At 40.4% G+C, this 12,790-nt stretch overlaps 1 protein-coding gene across 1 annotated transcript in view; it reads left to right on the top strand.

Annotated features, from left to right (window-relative positions):
- Positions 1-12,790, top strand: part of LOC139579716 (putative uncharacterized protein DDB_G0282499) — a 45,706-nt gene that overhangs the window by 22,948 nt on the left and 9,968 nt on the right. The window lies entirely within an intron of this gene.

Raw genomic sequence — 12,790 nt, forward strand, 5'->3', positions numbered from 1 at the left:
CCTTGGTCAGGGCTGTTTCCACCCGTCCCATGCTGACCGGGGCGGCATCACAAGCCATCCAGGGTTCATCCTGTGGTCATCTAAACCCAGTGTCGTTTTAACCTGACCCCGGCTTTCCCAGATGCCAGGATGATTAGAACATTGAGGGATTGTTCCAAACTCTTCCAGGCTATCTGTATCTCGGGTCACACACACCACATCTTGTCGATGGAATGCAAACTTTAGGTTTTTATCACCAAGTCATTGTCAGCTCAAGCTATCTATATCAAAACCCATTTATTGACAATGCGTCCAGACTAACTGCAGTAAGCTAGAGTGGAGACCATAAAAACAGCATTAGTAGGACAGAAATATCTTACTATTAGTTAAATATTAATTGTTAAACATTAACATCAAATAAATCAGGTAAATACGTACTTTTCTATCACACTCCTTACATACTCATAACCCTCGACTAATTTCACATATTGTTGTGTTACAGACTGAATTCAAAATTCATTAAATATATTTTTTGCCCTTAACCATCTACACACAATACACCATCATTTTTTAAATTTTACTAGGCAAGTCACTTGAGGAAAAATCCTTATTTTCAATGATGGCCTAGGAACAGTGGATTAACTGCCTTGTTCAGGGGCAGAATGATAGATTTTTACCTTGTCAGCTCAGGGATTCGATGTTGTAACATTTCGGTTACTAGCCCAACCCTCTAACCACTAGGGTACCTGCCACCCCATGGCTGGTGCCCCATAATGACAAAATTAAAACATGTTTTTAGAAATGTTTGCAAATTTATTGAAAAGGAAATACAGAAATATCCCATTTACATAATATTCACACCCCTGAGTAATCTTTGGCTGTGATTACAGCTGTGAATTTTTCTGGGTAAGTCTCTAAGAGCTTTGCACACATGGATTGTACAATTCTTGCCCATTATTATTTAAAAAATTCTGCAAGCGCTGTCAAATTGGTTGTTGGTCATTGCTAGACAACCATTTTCAAGTTTTGCCTTAGATTTTCAACTAGATATCAAGTCAAAACTGTAACTCTGACATTTAGGAACATTCACTTATTTTTTGTAAGCAACTCCAGTGTAGATTTGGCCTTGTGTTTTAGGTTATTGTCCTGCTGTCGCGCCCTGACCTTAGAGATCCTTTTTATGTCTCTATTTTGGTTGGTCAGGGCGTGAGTTGGGGTGGGCATTCTATGTTGTGTTCTATGTTGTCTAGTTCTATGTGTTTGGCCGGGTGTGGTTCTCAGAGGCAGCTGTCTATCGTTGTCTCTGATTGAGAACCATACTTAGGTAGCCTTTTCCCACCTGTGTTTGTGGGTAGTTGTTTTCTGTTTTGTGTGTATTACCTGTTTCGTTTTCGTTCTTCCTCGTTGTTAATTTGTTTACTGTTCAGTTTTGATTAAATGTATAACATGAACACTTACCACGCTGCGTTTTGGTCACCTTCTTCCCAGGACGATCGTTACACCTGCTGAAAGGTGAATTTATCTCCGAGTGTCTGGTGGAAAGCAGACCCAGGTTTTCCTCTAGGATTTTGCCTGTGCTTAGCTCCATTCTGTTTCTTTTTTATTCTGAAAAACTCCAGAGTCCTTAATGATTACAAGCATACCTATAACATGATGAGGCCACCACTATACTTCAAAATATGGAGAGTGGTACTCAGTAATGTGTTGCATTGGATTTGCCCTAAACATAACACTTTGTATTCAGGACAAAAAGTGGATTGCTTTGCCACATTTTTTTGCTGTATTACTTTAGTGCCTTGTTGCGAAAAGGATGCATGTTTTGGAAAAAATGTTTTTTTGTACAGGCTTCCTTCTTTTCACTCTGTCAAATAGGTTAGTATTGTGGAGCAACTGCAATGTTGCTGATCAACCCTCAGTTTTTCTCCTATCACAGCCATTAAACACTGTAACTTTTTAAATTTCCCTATTGGCCTCATGGTGAAATCCCTGAGCAGTTTCCTTCCTCTCTGACAAATGAGTTAGGAGGGACGCCTGTATATTTGTAGTGACTGGGTGTATTGATACACCATCCAAAGTGTAATCAATAACTTCACCATCCTCACAGGAATTTTACTACCAATAAGTCCCTTTGTGAGGCATTGGAAAACTCTACTGAGGGACCTTACAGATAATTGTATGTGTGGGGTACAGAGATGAGTCAGTCATTCAAAAATCATGTTAGACACTATTATTGCACATAGAGTGAGTCCGTGCAACTCATTATGTGACTTGTTAAGCAAATGTGTACTCCTGAACTTATTTAGGCTTGCCAGAACAAATGGGTTGAATACTTATTGACTCAAGACATTTCAGATTTCCATTTTTAATTAATTTGTAAAAATGCCCAAAAAACATAATTCCACTTTGACATTATGGGGTATTATGTGTCGGCCAGTGACAACAAATCTCAATTGAATGAATTTTCAATTCAGGCTATAACACAACAAAATGTGGAAAGAGTCAAGGATTGTGAAAAGTTTCTGAAGCCTGCGTGACTCCAGAGAATGTTTTAAGCTTTAAGAGGTCAACTGTTGGTTGCCAGCACGTTGTGGGTCTGCGTAGGCCAATCCTTGAATGGCCTACGCAGGCACACAGCTTCTGCAGGTCAAAAATGTGTCTTGTTCCAGGAATTCAAGACACTAGTAGCTTCCTGGTAGCAAGTGGATGTTATTCTGGTTACTATGTTATTGTTACAATGATCAACCGGTAATGTGAGTTGAGCAACTTTCCAGAAAATGAGAGACAGACAACTATTGAGATTACTTTTATATGTCTCTATGTACTATTTAATCGACATACAGTATTAAAGGTAATACACAACATCCGTACCACCAGCCATTTTTGCTTGTTGAATTACATTCTCAACGTTGACCATTAAAGCATTTCTGTATTGGATATTGATTTGTTTTATTTTATATACGGTTATATAAGTTTCCATACACTTAGGTTGGAGTCATTAAAACTTGTTTTTCAGCCACTCCACAAATTTCTTGTTAACAAACCATAGCTTTGGCAAGTCGGTGAGGACATCTTCTTTGTGCATGACAAGTCATTTTTCCAGCAATCGTTTACAGACAGATTATTTCACTTATAGTTCACTGTGTCACAATTCCAGTGGGTCAGAAGTTTACATACACTAAGTTGACTGTGCCTTTAAACAGTTTGGAAAATTCCAGAAAATCATGTAATGGCTTTAGAAGCTTCTGTTAGGCTAATTGACATAATTTGAGTCAATTGGAGGTGTACCTGTGGATGTATTTCAAAGCCTACCTTCAAACTCAGTGCCTTTTTGCTTGACATCATGGGGAAAATCAAAAGAAATCAGCCAAGACCTCAGAAAAACTATTGTACACCTCCACAAGTCTGGTTCATCCTTGGGAGCAATTTCCAGATGCCTGAAGGTACCACGTTCATCTGTGCAAACAATAGTACACCAGTATAAACAACATGGGACCACGCAGCCTTCATACCGCTCAGGAAGGAGATGCGTTCTGTCTCCTAGAGATGAACGTACTTTGTTGCGAAAAGTGCAAATCAATCCCAGATCAACAGCAAAGGACCTTGTGAAGATGCTGGAGGAAACAGGTGCAAAAGTATCTATATCCACAGGAAAACGAGCCCGATATCGACATAACCTGATAGGCCGCTCATTAAGGAAGAAGCCACTGTTCCAAAACCGCCATAAAAAAGCCAGACTACGGTTTGCAACTGCACATGGGGACAAAGATCGTACTTTTTGGAGAAATGTCCTCTGGTCTGATGAAACAAAAATAGAACTGTTTGGCCATAAAGACCATCATTATGTTTGGAGGAAAAAGGGGGAGGCTTGCATCCCAACCGTGAAGCACGGGAGTTTCAGCATTATGTTGTGGGGGTACTTCACTGCAGGAGAGACTGGTGCACTTATCAAAATAGATTGCATCATGAGAATGGAAAGTTATGTGGATATATTGAAGCAACATCTCAAGACTTCAGTCAGGAAGTTAAAGCTTGTTCGCAAATAGGTCTTCCAAATGGACAATGACCCCAAGCATACTTCCAAAGTTGTGGCAAAATGGCTTAAGGACAACAAAGTCAAGGTATTGGAGTGGCCATCACAAAGCCCTGACCTCAATCTTACAGAAAATTTGTGGGCAGAACTGAAAAAGCGTGTGCGAGCAAAGAGGCCAAGAACTTGACTCAGTTACACCAACTCTGTCTGAATGGGCCCAAATTCACCCAACTTATTGTGGGAAGCTTGTGGAAGGCTACCCAAAATGTTTGGCCCAAGTTAAACAATTTAAAGACAATGCTACCAAATACTAATTGAGTGTATGTAAACTTCTGACCCACTGGGAATGTGATGAAAGAAATAAAATATTAAATAAATCATTCTAATATTATGACATTTCACATTTTTTAAATAAAGTGGTGATCCTAACTGACCTAAGACTAGGATTAAATGTCAGGAATTGTGAAAACTGAGTTTAAATGTATTTGGCCAAGGTGTATGTAAACGTCCGACTTCAACTGTATGACAACTATTACATTCCCAATTGTCTTAATAACATTATCTCTGTGACAAATGTCAAAGAGCATAACAACATATTGTTACTGTTGAAACCATTTTCAAAATTAGTTCATACTTCCTTATTTTACTGGCAACCTCTCGGAAGAGTTACCAGATCAGGGAGGTAGCACCCTAACCCATGGGGGTATACCAACAATCCAGCAGACCCAATCTGGTGAAATTTGTATCGAAACAAAGGCAAAAATGAAATCAGCAATAGACATATCACAATCCATTTGGAGTAACTGTCAATCCTTATTAACATATTTTTCCTTCTATATGCAGACTGAACAAAATACTTTTGTGTATTTACCCAAAGACCAGGGCCCCAGGGAACTGGTAATTTCCCTTTCTAACACATGATTCACATCGTGATTCAAAAACAACATGTCACATCAAAATAAACTAATTTGAATAACCAATCACCTTAGAATTACAATTCTTGATAACTCCATAAGGAAATAATAGTATCTCATAAAGTAATGGAAAAATAGAATAGAGACGGATGTTTCTCATTCATTTAAAAATTAAATCCCACCTGTTTCGATCATTTCTCGTGAGATTGATCAGGCCTCACCAGAAATTCAGGATACAGGGCATTCGACACCATTAAATATTTCCTCTCCCCTTTTCTTTCCCTGTCCTTCCGAAACCCTTTAAAAACATTTCAAACATTTCCATCATTCTGCATACCCAATTTAAAACCAAGTTGAAACCACAAAATAAATCCCACAGTATCAACACCACTAACGCATGTTCATAACCGTTGTGGGTGTGTGCTGGTGTGTGTATTGTAAACCGTAGGTCAAAAACACACATGAACAGGCCTTACTTATCTGGGAGCTCCATTTATGGCCTATTCCAGATACCTTTATACTTAAAATCGCCGAATATCACTAACTGCTCTCCACAAGACCACAGTCTCCAGGGACATTCCAACAAGAGATAATGAAACCCCCTCGTCTTCTGGAAAAGAAAGTGTACATTCCGTTAGCATTCACTATGCTACATCTTAATCAGCAATCCAAAAGTATTAATTATAAACCAAACATGATAATGATAAATCCACTGTCCTTACTCCGATCATTAAACGTTTGTTTTAATCCACCCCGACGTTTATGTATCATTTATTTAGCATGCACTACTCTTAGACACGGTGACTTTATCTCACCACCAAGTCCAATGATTCACTGGTCTCTTTTCTCCGTGATTCTCCATAACCATATTCATGAACAAAAAAAATGTAAAGTTCATTTTTGGTTTGGTAACCCCTATGCTAATTCCTTTTGACCCCTACACCCTTTTGTCCATTCTAAAAATGTATTTCAGAATAAGACGACATAAAATGTCTCTTGAGATTAAAAACCCACCAAGGTTCTCTGAGTTACCAGGAGTGTTTGGCCAGATACATTTGTTACCTCTTTAAAATCCATCCCCCTGGCATTTCGCCTAGATTCTTCAACCCAAAATATTTTTTCCTGTGGCAAATTCAGCCAATTTATCATCATAAGGAATCTGCCATATTTGATCCCTGGCATCTATTAAAAAGTTGTGTAAGACGCGATCTCATACGTCTTCCTTCACATAGAAACTGTAACACGGAATCCAAACCCGGCTGCGCACGTGCGCCACCATGCGCCATCGTGCGCCATCGTGTATGAATGTATTTTGTCCCCCCACACCAAACGTGATCACGACACGCAGGTTAAAATATCAAAACAAACTCTGAACCAATTATATTAATTTGGGGACAGGTCGAAAAGCATTAACTTCTCTGCACTACGGATCCCTTTTGCGGGATCATTTTCCTAAACAACCGCTGAATTGCAGGGCGCAGAATATTACTCAAAATATTTATAATCCTCAGGTTGTTTTTAACAAACATAATCGATAATATTTCAACCGGACCGTAACCTATTCAATAAAAGAGAGAAAGAAAATGGAGAGCTACCCCTCTCGTGCGCTGGAACTAATCAAAGGACACCTGATTACTTTTGAAAAATCTCGCAAATTTTTCAAAAGAAAAGCCTGAAACTATGTCTAAAGCTTGGTCACTGTCACGATTGTCCAAGGGAGAGAGAGAGGACCAAGGCGCAGCGTGTAAAAAATACATCTTCTCTTTATTTAGGAGATGAACGAACGAAGCAAAACAACAAATAGACGACCGTGAAGCTATAACCGAACAAAATGCAAACATGCAAACATGCAACCTAGACACAGACACAGACCTAGACAATGACCCAACAAAAACATGATGCCTATGGCTGCCTAAAATATGGCTCCCAATCAGAGACAAATGAAAGACATCTGTCTCTGATTGAGAACCACTCAGGCAACCATAGACATACCTAGAAACATTCACTCAACCATAGACATACCTAGAAACATTCACTCAACACAACCCCATACACTAAACCCAACACCCCCTTTTCCACATAACCACTTGAAACGAGACAAAACACTAACATTCCCCATGTCACACCCTGACCTAACTAAAATAATAAAGAAAACAAAGATAACTAAGGCCAGGGTGTGACAGTCACAGCCTGAGGAAACCATTGGAAAAGGAATCTGGTTGATACCCCTTTAAATGGAAGAAAGATGGGCAAGGAAACACAGATTTAAAAAAATAAAAAAAACACTTCCGGGTTAGATTTCCTCAGGTTTTCGCCTGCAGAATCAGTTTTGTTATACTCGCAGACAATATTTTGACAGTTTTGGAAACTTTGGAGTGTTTTCTATCCTAATCTGTAAATTATATGCATATTCTACGATCTGGACCTGAGAAATAGTCTGTTTACCTTGGGAATGTTATTTAAAAAAACAAATAATAATCTGACCCCTAGCGTCAAGAGGTTTTAACCTCATTACCACATTTATGGCAATTTAGCTAGCTAGTGTAACGGTCGTCATATTCAATTCTGCTGTGGATAATTTTTGCTGAAGGATTTATCAGCACTCCTACTTCCCAAGGCCATGGACATGTTCTCTTAAAACTGCTTATAACACAAATTCTGTAATTAAAAAAGTTAATTTGTTTAGAGTCAATATGATGCTCTAGGCTCTCTTAGCGATAAATAGTTACATTTGTGGCATCCTAGCCTAGCCTACAATCCAAGATGGCATAGCAGTGCAGATGTGGTTTGTTTTCCTCTCGTTTACTTTTTGTATTTTTCGTCTTTTTTGTATATATTCCAATTTATTTTTCAATCTCTTTTTCCATTTTTAAATTAAATATACCTTACGGTAACCCGCCTCACTCAATGTGACACGGATCCGCTATTTTTTTCCTATTCTTTTTTAGACCCTATAGCCAAAACTTTCATCAGAAGGTAGTCATTGTTAGCCACTGCTAGCGGCCTTTACCCTCTGCTCAGGCACCAGACGTTTTTTTGGATAATACCTGCCAGCCTCGGACTGTTTTTCTCCACTACAATGCCAGATTCCTGCCGTACACCTTGGACCATTGATCATCCCAGCTAGCTAGCTGCCACTGAGTGACCCAGCCCCGAAACTAGCCCTGAGCCAGGCGCATCTCCCGGCTAGCAAACAAAATTACCACAACTACAATACCTCTTTCGCCATCTGGCCCGGTCCCTTCGTCGACACGGCGCTCCGCCGTACCACCACAACTGGTCCACAAACGTAGTTCCATCAGCTGTGCCTTCAACCGGCCTTTGCTGGACGACGGAGCAGACGCTTCTACTTACCCCGGACTGCTATCTTTAAAAGCCGTGTCTCCCGTGTGCTAGCGTAGCAACGACTACCCCGTCGTGTCCCTGTTCCATCTATTGCTGTACACTGGACCCTATGATCACTTGGCTACATAGCTGATGCCTGCTGGACTGTTAATTTATCACGGTACTCCACTTTGTTTACCTTTGTTTATGTGTTGGCCCTAGCCCAGAACTCAGGCCCTGTGTGTAGTTAACCAACCCTCTCTGCCCATTCATTGCCATTTTACCTGTTGTTGTTGTCTTTAGCTGATTAGCTGTTGTTGTCTTACCCGTTGTTGACTTAGCTAGCTCTCCCAATCAACACCTGTGATTGTTTTATGCCTCGCTTTATGTCTCTCTCAAATGTCAATATGCTTTGTATACTGTTGTTTAGGATAATTATCATTGTTTTAGTTTACTGTGGAGCCCCTAGTCCCACTGTACATGCCTTTTATACCTCCTTTGTCCCACCTCCCACACGTGCAGTGATTTCACCCAGTATAACCAGCGTGTCCAGAGATGCAACCTCTGTTATCATCACTCAGTGCCTGGGCTTACCTCCACTGTACCCGCACCCCACCATACCCCTGTCTGCACATTATGCCCTGAATCTATTCTACCACGCCCAGAAATATGCTCCTTATATTCTCTGTCCCCAACGAACTAGACGACCAGTTTTGCTAGCCTTTAACCGTACCCTCATCCTACTCCTCCTCTGTTCCTCGGGTGATGTGGAGGCTAACCCAGGCCCTGCGTGCCCCCAGGCACTCTCATTTGTTGACTTCTGTAATCAAAAAAGCCTTGGTTTCATGCATGTTAACATCAGAAGCCTCTTCCCTAAGTTTGTTTTACTCACTGCTTTAGCACACTCCACCAACCCTGATGTCCTAGCCGTGTCTGAATCCTGGCTTAGGAAGGCCACCAAAAACAACATTTTGCGTCAAGATAGAACTGCCAAAGGGGGAGGAGTTGCAATACTGAGATAGCTGGCAAAGTTCTGTCATACTTTCCAGGTCTATGCCCAAACAGTTCGAGCTTCTAATTTTAAAAATGATTCTCTCCAGAAATAAGTCTCTCACTGTTGCCGCCTGTTATAGACCCCCCTCAGCTCCCAGCTGTGCCATGGACACAATATGTGAATTGATTGCCCGCCATCTATCTTCAGAGTTCATTCTGTTAAGTGACCTAAACTGGGATATGCTTAACACCCCAGCATTCCTACAATCTAAGCTAGATGCCATCAATCTCACACAAATTATCAAGGAAACCACCAGGTACAACCCTAAATCTGTAAACATGGGCACCCTCATAGATATTATCCTGACCAACTTGACCTCCAAATACACCTCTGCTGATCACTGCCTCATTGCTTGCATCCGCTATGGGTCCGCGGTGAAACGACCACCCCTCATCACTGTCAAACGCTCCCTAAAACACTTCTGCCAGCAGGCCTCATCCTGTCAGTTGAGGATGCCTGGTCGTTCTTTAAAAGTAATTTCCTCACCATCTTAAATAAGCATGCCCCATTAAAAAATGTAGAACTAAGAACAGATATATCCCTTGGTTCACTCCAGACCTGACTGCCCTTGACTAGCACAAAAACATCCTGTGGCGGACTGCAATTGCTTCGAATAGTCCCCGTGATATGCAACTGTTCAGGGAAGTCAGGAACCATCATAACCGCCATCGACAAAAGACAGTACTGTGCAGCCGTCGGAGGGCCTGTTGTCCGGACCTCTGACAGTCTCTATGGGGGTACCACAGGGTTCAATTCTCGGGCCGACTCTTTTCTTTGTATATATCAACGATGTTGCTCTTGCTGAGGGTGATTCCCTGATCCACCTCTACGCAGACAACACAATTCTGTATACATCTGGCCCTTCTTTGGACACTGTTAACTAACCTCCAAATGAGCTTCAACACTCCTTCTGTGGCCTCCAACTGCTCCTAAACACTAGCAAAACCAAATGGATGCTTTTCAACCGTTCGCTGCCTGCACCCGCACGCCTGACTAGCATCACTACTCTGGACGGTTCTGACATAGAATACGAGGACAACTACAAATACCTAGGTGTCTGGCCAGACTGTAACCTCTTCTTATCAAACATCTCCAATCCAAAATCAAATCTAGAATCGGCTTTCTATTTTGCAACAAAGCCTCCTTCACTCACGCCGCCAAACTTACCCTAGTAAAACTGACTATCCTACCGATCCTCGACTTTGCGATGTCATCTACAAAATAGCTTCCAATACACTACTCAGCAAATTGGATGTAGTCTATCACAGTGCCATCCATTTTGTTACTAAAGCGCCTTATACCAACCACCACTGCGACCTGTATGCTCTAGTCGGCTGGCCCTCGCTACATATTCGTCGCCAGACCCACTGGCTCCAGGTCATCTATAAGTCTATGCTAGGTAAAGCTCCGCCTTATCTCAGCTCACTGGTCACGATAACAACACCCACCCGTAGCACGCGCTCCAGCAGGTATATCTCACTGGTCATCCCCAAAGCCAACACCTACTTTGGCCGCCTTTCCTTCCAGTTCTCTGCTGGCAGTGACTGGAACGAATTGCAAAAATCACATCAGCTATCTGAGCAGCTAACCGATCGCTGCAGCTGTACATAGTCCATCTGTAAATAGCCCACCCAATCTACCTACCTCATCCCCATATTGTTTTTATTTACTTTGCTGCTTTTTTGCACACCAGTATCACTACTTACACAGCATCATCTGATCATCATCATCTGCTCATCACTCCAGTTTAATCTGCTAAATTGTAGTTACTTTGCTGCTATGGCCTATTCATTGCCTTACCTCCTCATGCCATTTGCACACACTGTATATATACTTTCTTTTTGTCTATTGTGTTATTGACTGTACGCTTGTTTATTCCATGTGTAACTCTGTGTTGTTGTTTCTGTCGCACTGCTTTGCTTTATCTTGGCCAGGTCGCAGTTGTAAATGAGAACTTATTCTCAACTAGTTTACCTGGTTAAATAAAGGTGAAATAAAAAAATAAAAAATAAAACTCCTGGTTGCTGAGCCTAGCCTAGCCTACTAGCTCCTGGTCGCTGAGCCAGTGAGATGTTGCCAAGCCTATTGTGATAATTACTGTTACATCAGGGCATTATGTTCTAGTCTCATAGCCTATTAATTATAGGCCTATGATTTATTATGTGTGGGTCTATTTGAGTCAAATGTTAAATGCAAGAGTCATGGTTTGTTGTGCAAGTTACATGGTTTGTTGTGTGTGATCGATTACAGTAGGGTATTGGGTAAGCTATGATTTTATGATAATTTTATGATGATTTGAGTGCCCATCAAGGGATTTCTGCCTACGCCATTGTTCCCAAGTGTAATGATCTGAGAGGATTGAGGAAGTAAAATCAGGTTCGGGCAGATGCCAAAGGCAGAACAGAGACACTGCCAGCCAGCAATTATTGGAACCACAACTATGTACCTACCAGCATAGCTTACCTTGAGAGGAATGCAGACAGAAATACCAGATCACTGTTAAATAATTCAGATCTTAAAACATTCAGGTTGGACTATAACTTTTATTATACCTATACACTGAACAGTTGAAAGTGTTTTTTATATTATTGTGTATCGGTTTTCTGTTTGACTGTCATCATTTCCAACATGTTATGATTAGAAACCGTCAAAATGCTGACATCTTGCTATTTTATCTTTATGTAACCTATAAACTGGCATATGGGTCTGTAGTTCTATTTCATAGACAGAACTATGAAGGCAAGAACCGACCATCCATGAGATCAGAATTATGCTATAAAGCTATACAGTGTTTGTTTTCAAACTTAAACAAGCCTATTTGGGCTTTGTTGGGGTAAGACAGTTGAACTGCGATCACGATGCATTTATAAGTTATATTCATCAGAACTCGATGACTATATTAATAAAATACTCTGATACTATATAGATAAATAAAAAATCGATGTGCAAATCACTTTAAGGAAGGATGCATACGATCAAAGTGAAAAGTGATGACATGGACATGTATAAAACAGGATTTTTCGGTCTCGGTTCATTGAGTGCATTTTAATGGGATAGTTCTGGAAGTTTCTGAGAAGTCATATGACTTATGAGAAATTATTAAGTTGTCAGATTGCACAATGTGTGTTCCAAATGATCCAAAACTATAATGCTAAGTCATGAAAAAACCCTAACACAACTTTGATGAATACTTGCTCAAGTTTTCAGTTAATCACTGGTTACGTCATCTCACATTTCATTTTAGATGCTGAATATAGATATAGATGTATATTGATAATAATATATGATTGATTATTGAGTTTATTAATTATAATGTAGATACTTATTGACAATGCTGGTGTGATCAGACAAACTCAGAAGTCCCATGACAATAATTTAGAAGTCCCATGACAATAATTCAGACGTTCCATGACAGAGTTCTCAATAATGGAAGAAACAATGATTATTTGACTCTATATTCATGAATCCTTTTCAATTAAATTATGAGGT

Source organism: Salvelinus alpinus, chromosome 6 (assembly GCF_045679555.1).
Source record: "Salvelinus alpinus chromosome 6, SLU_Salpinus.1, whole genome shotgun sequence".
Lineage (NCBI taxonomy): Eukaryota > Metazoa > Chordata > Actinopteri > Salmoniformes > Salmonidae > Salvelinus > Salvelinus alpinus.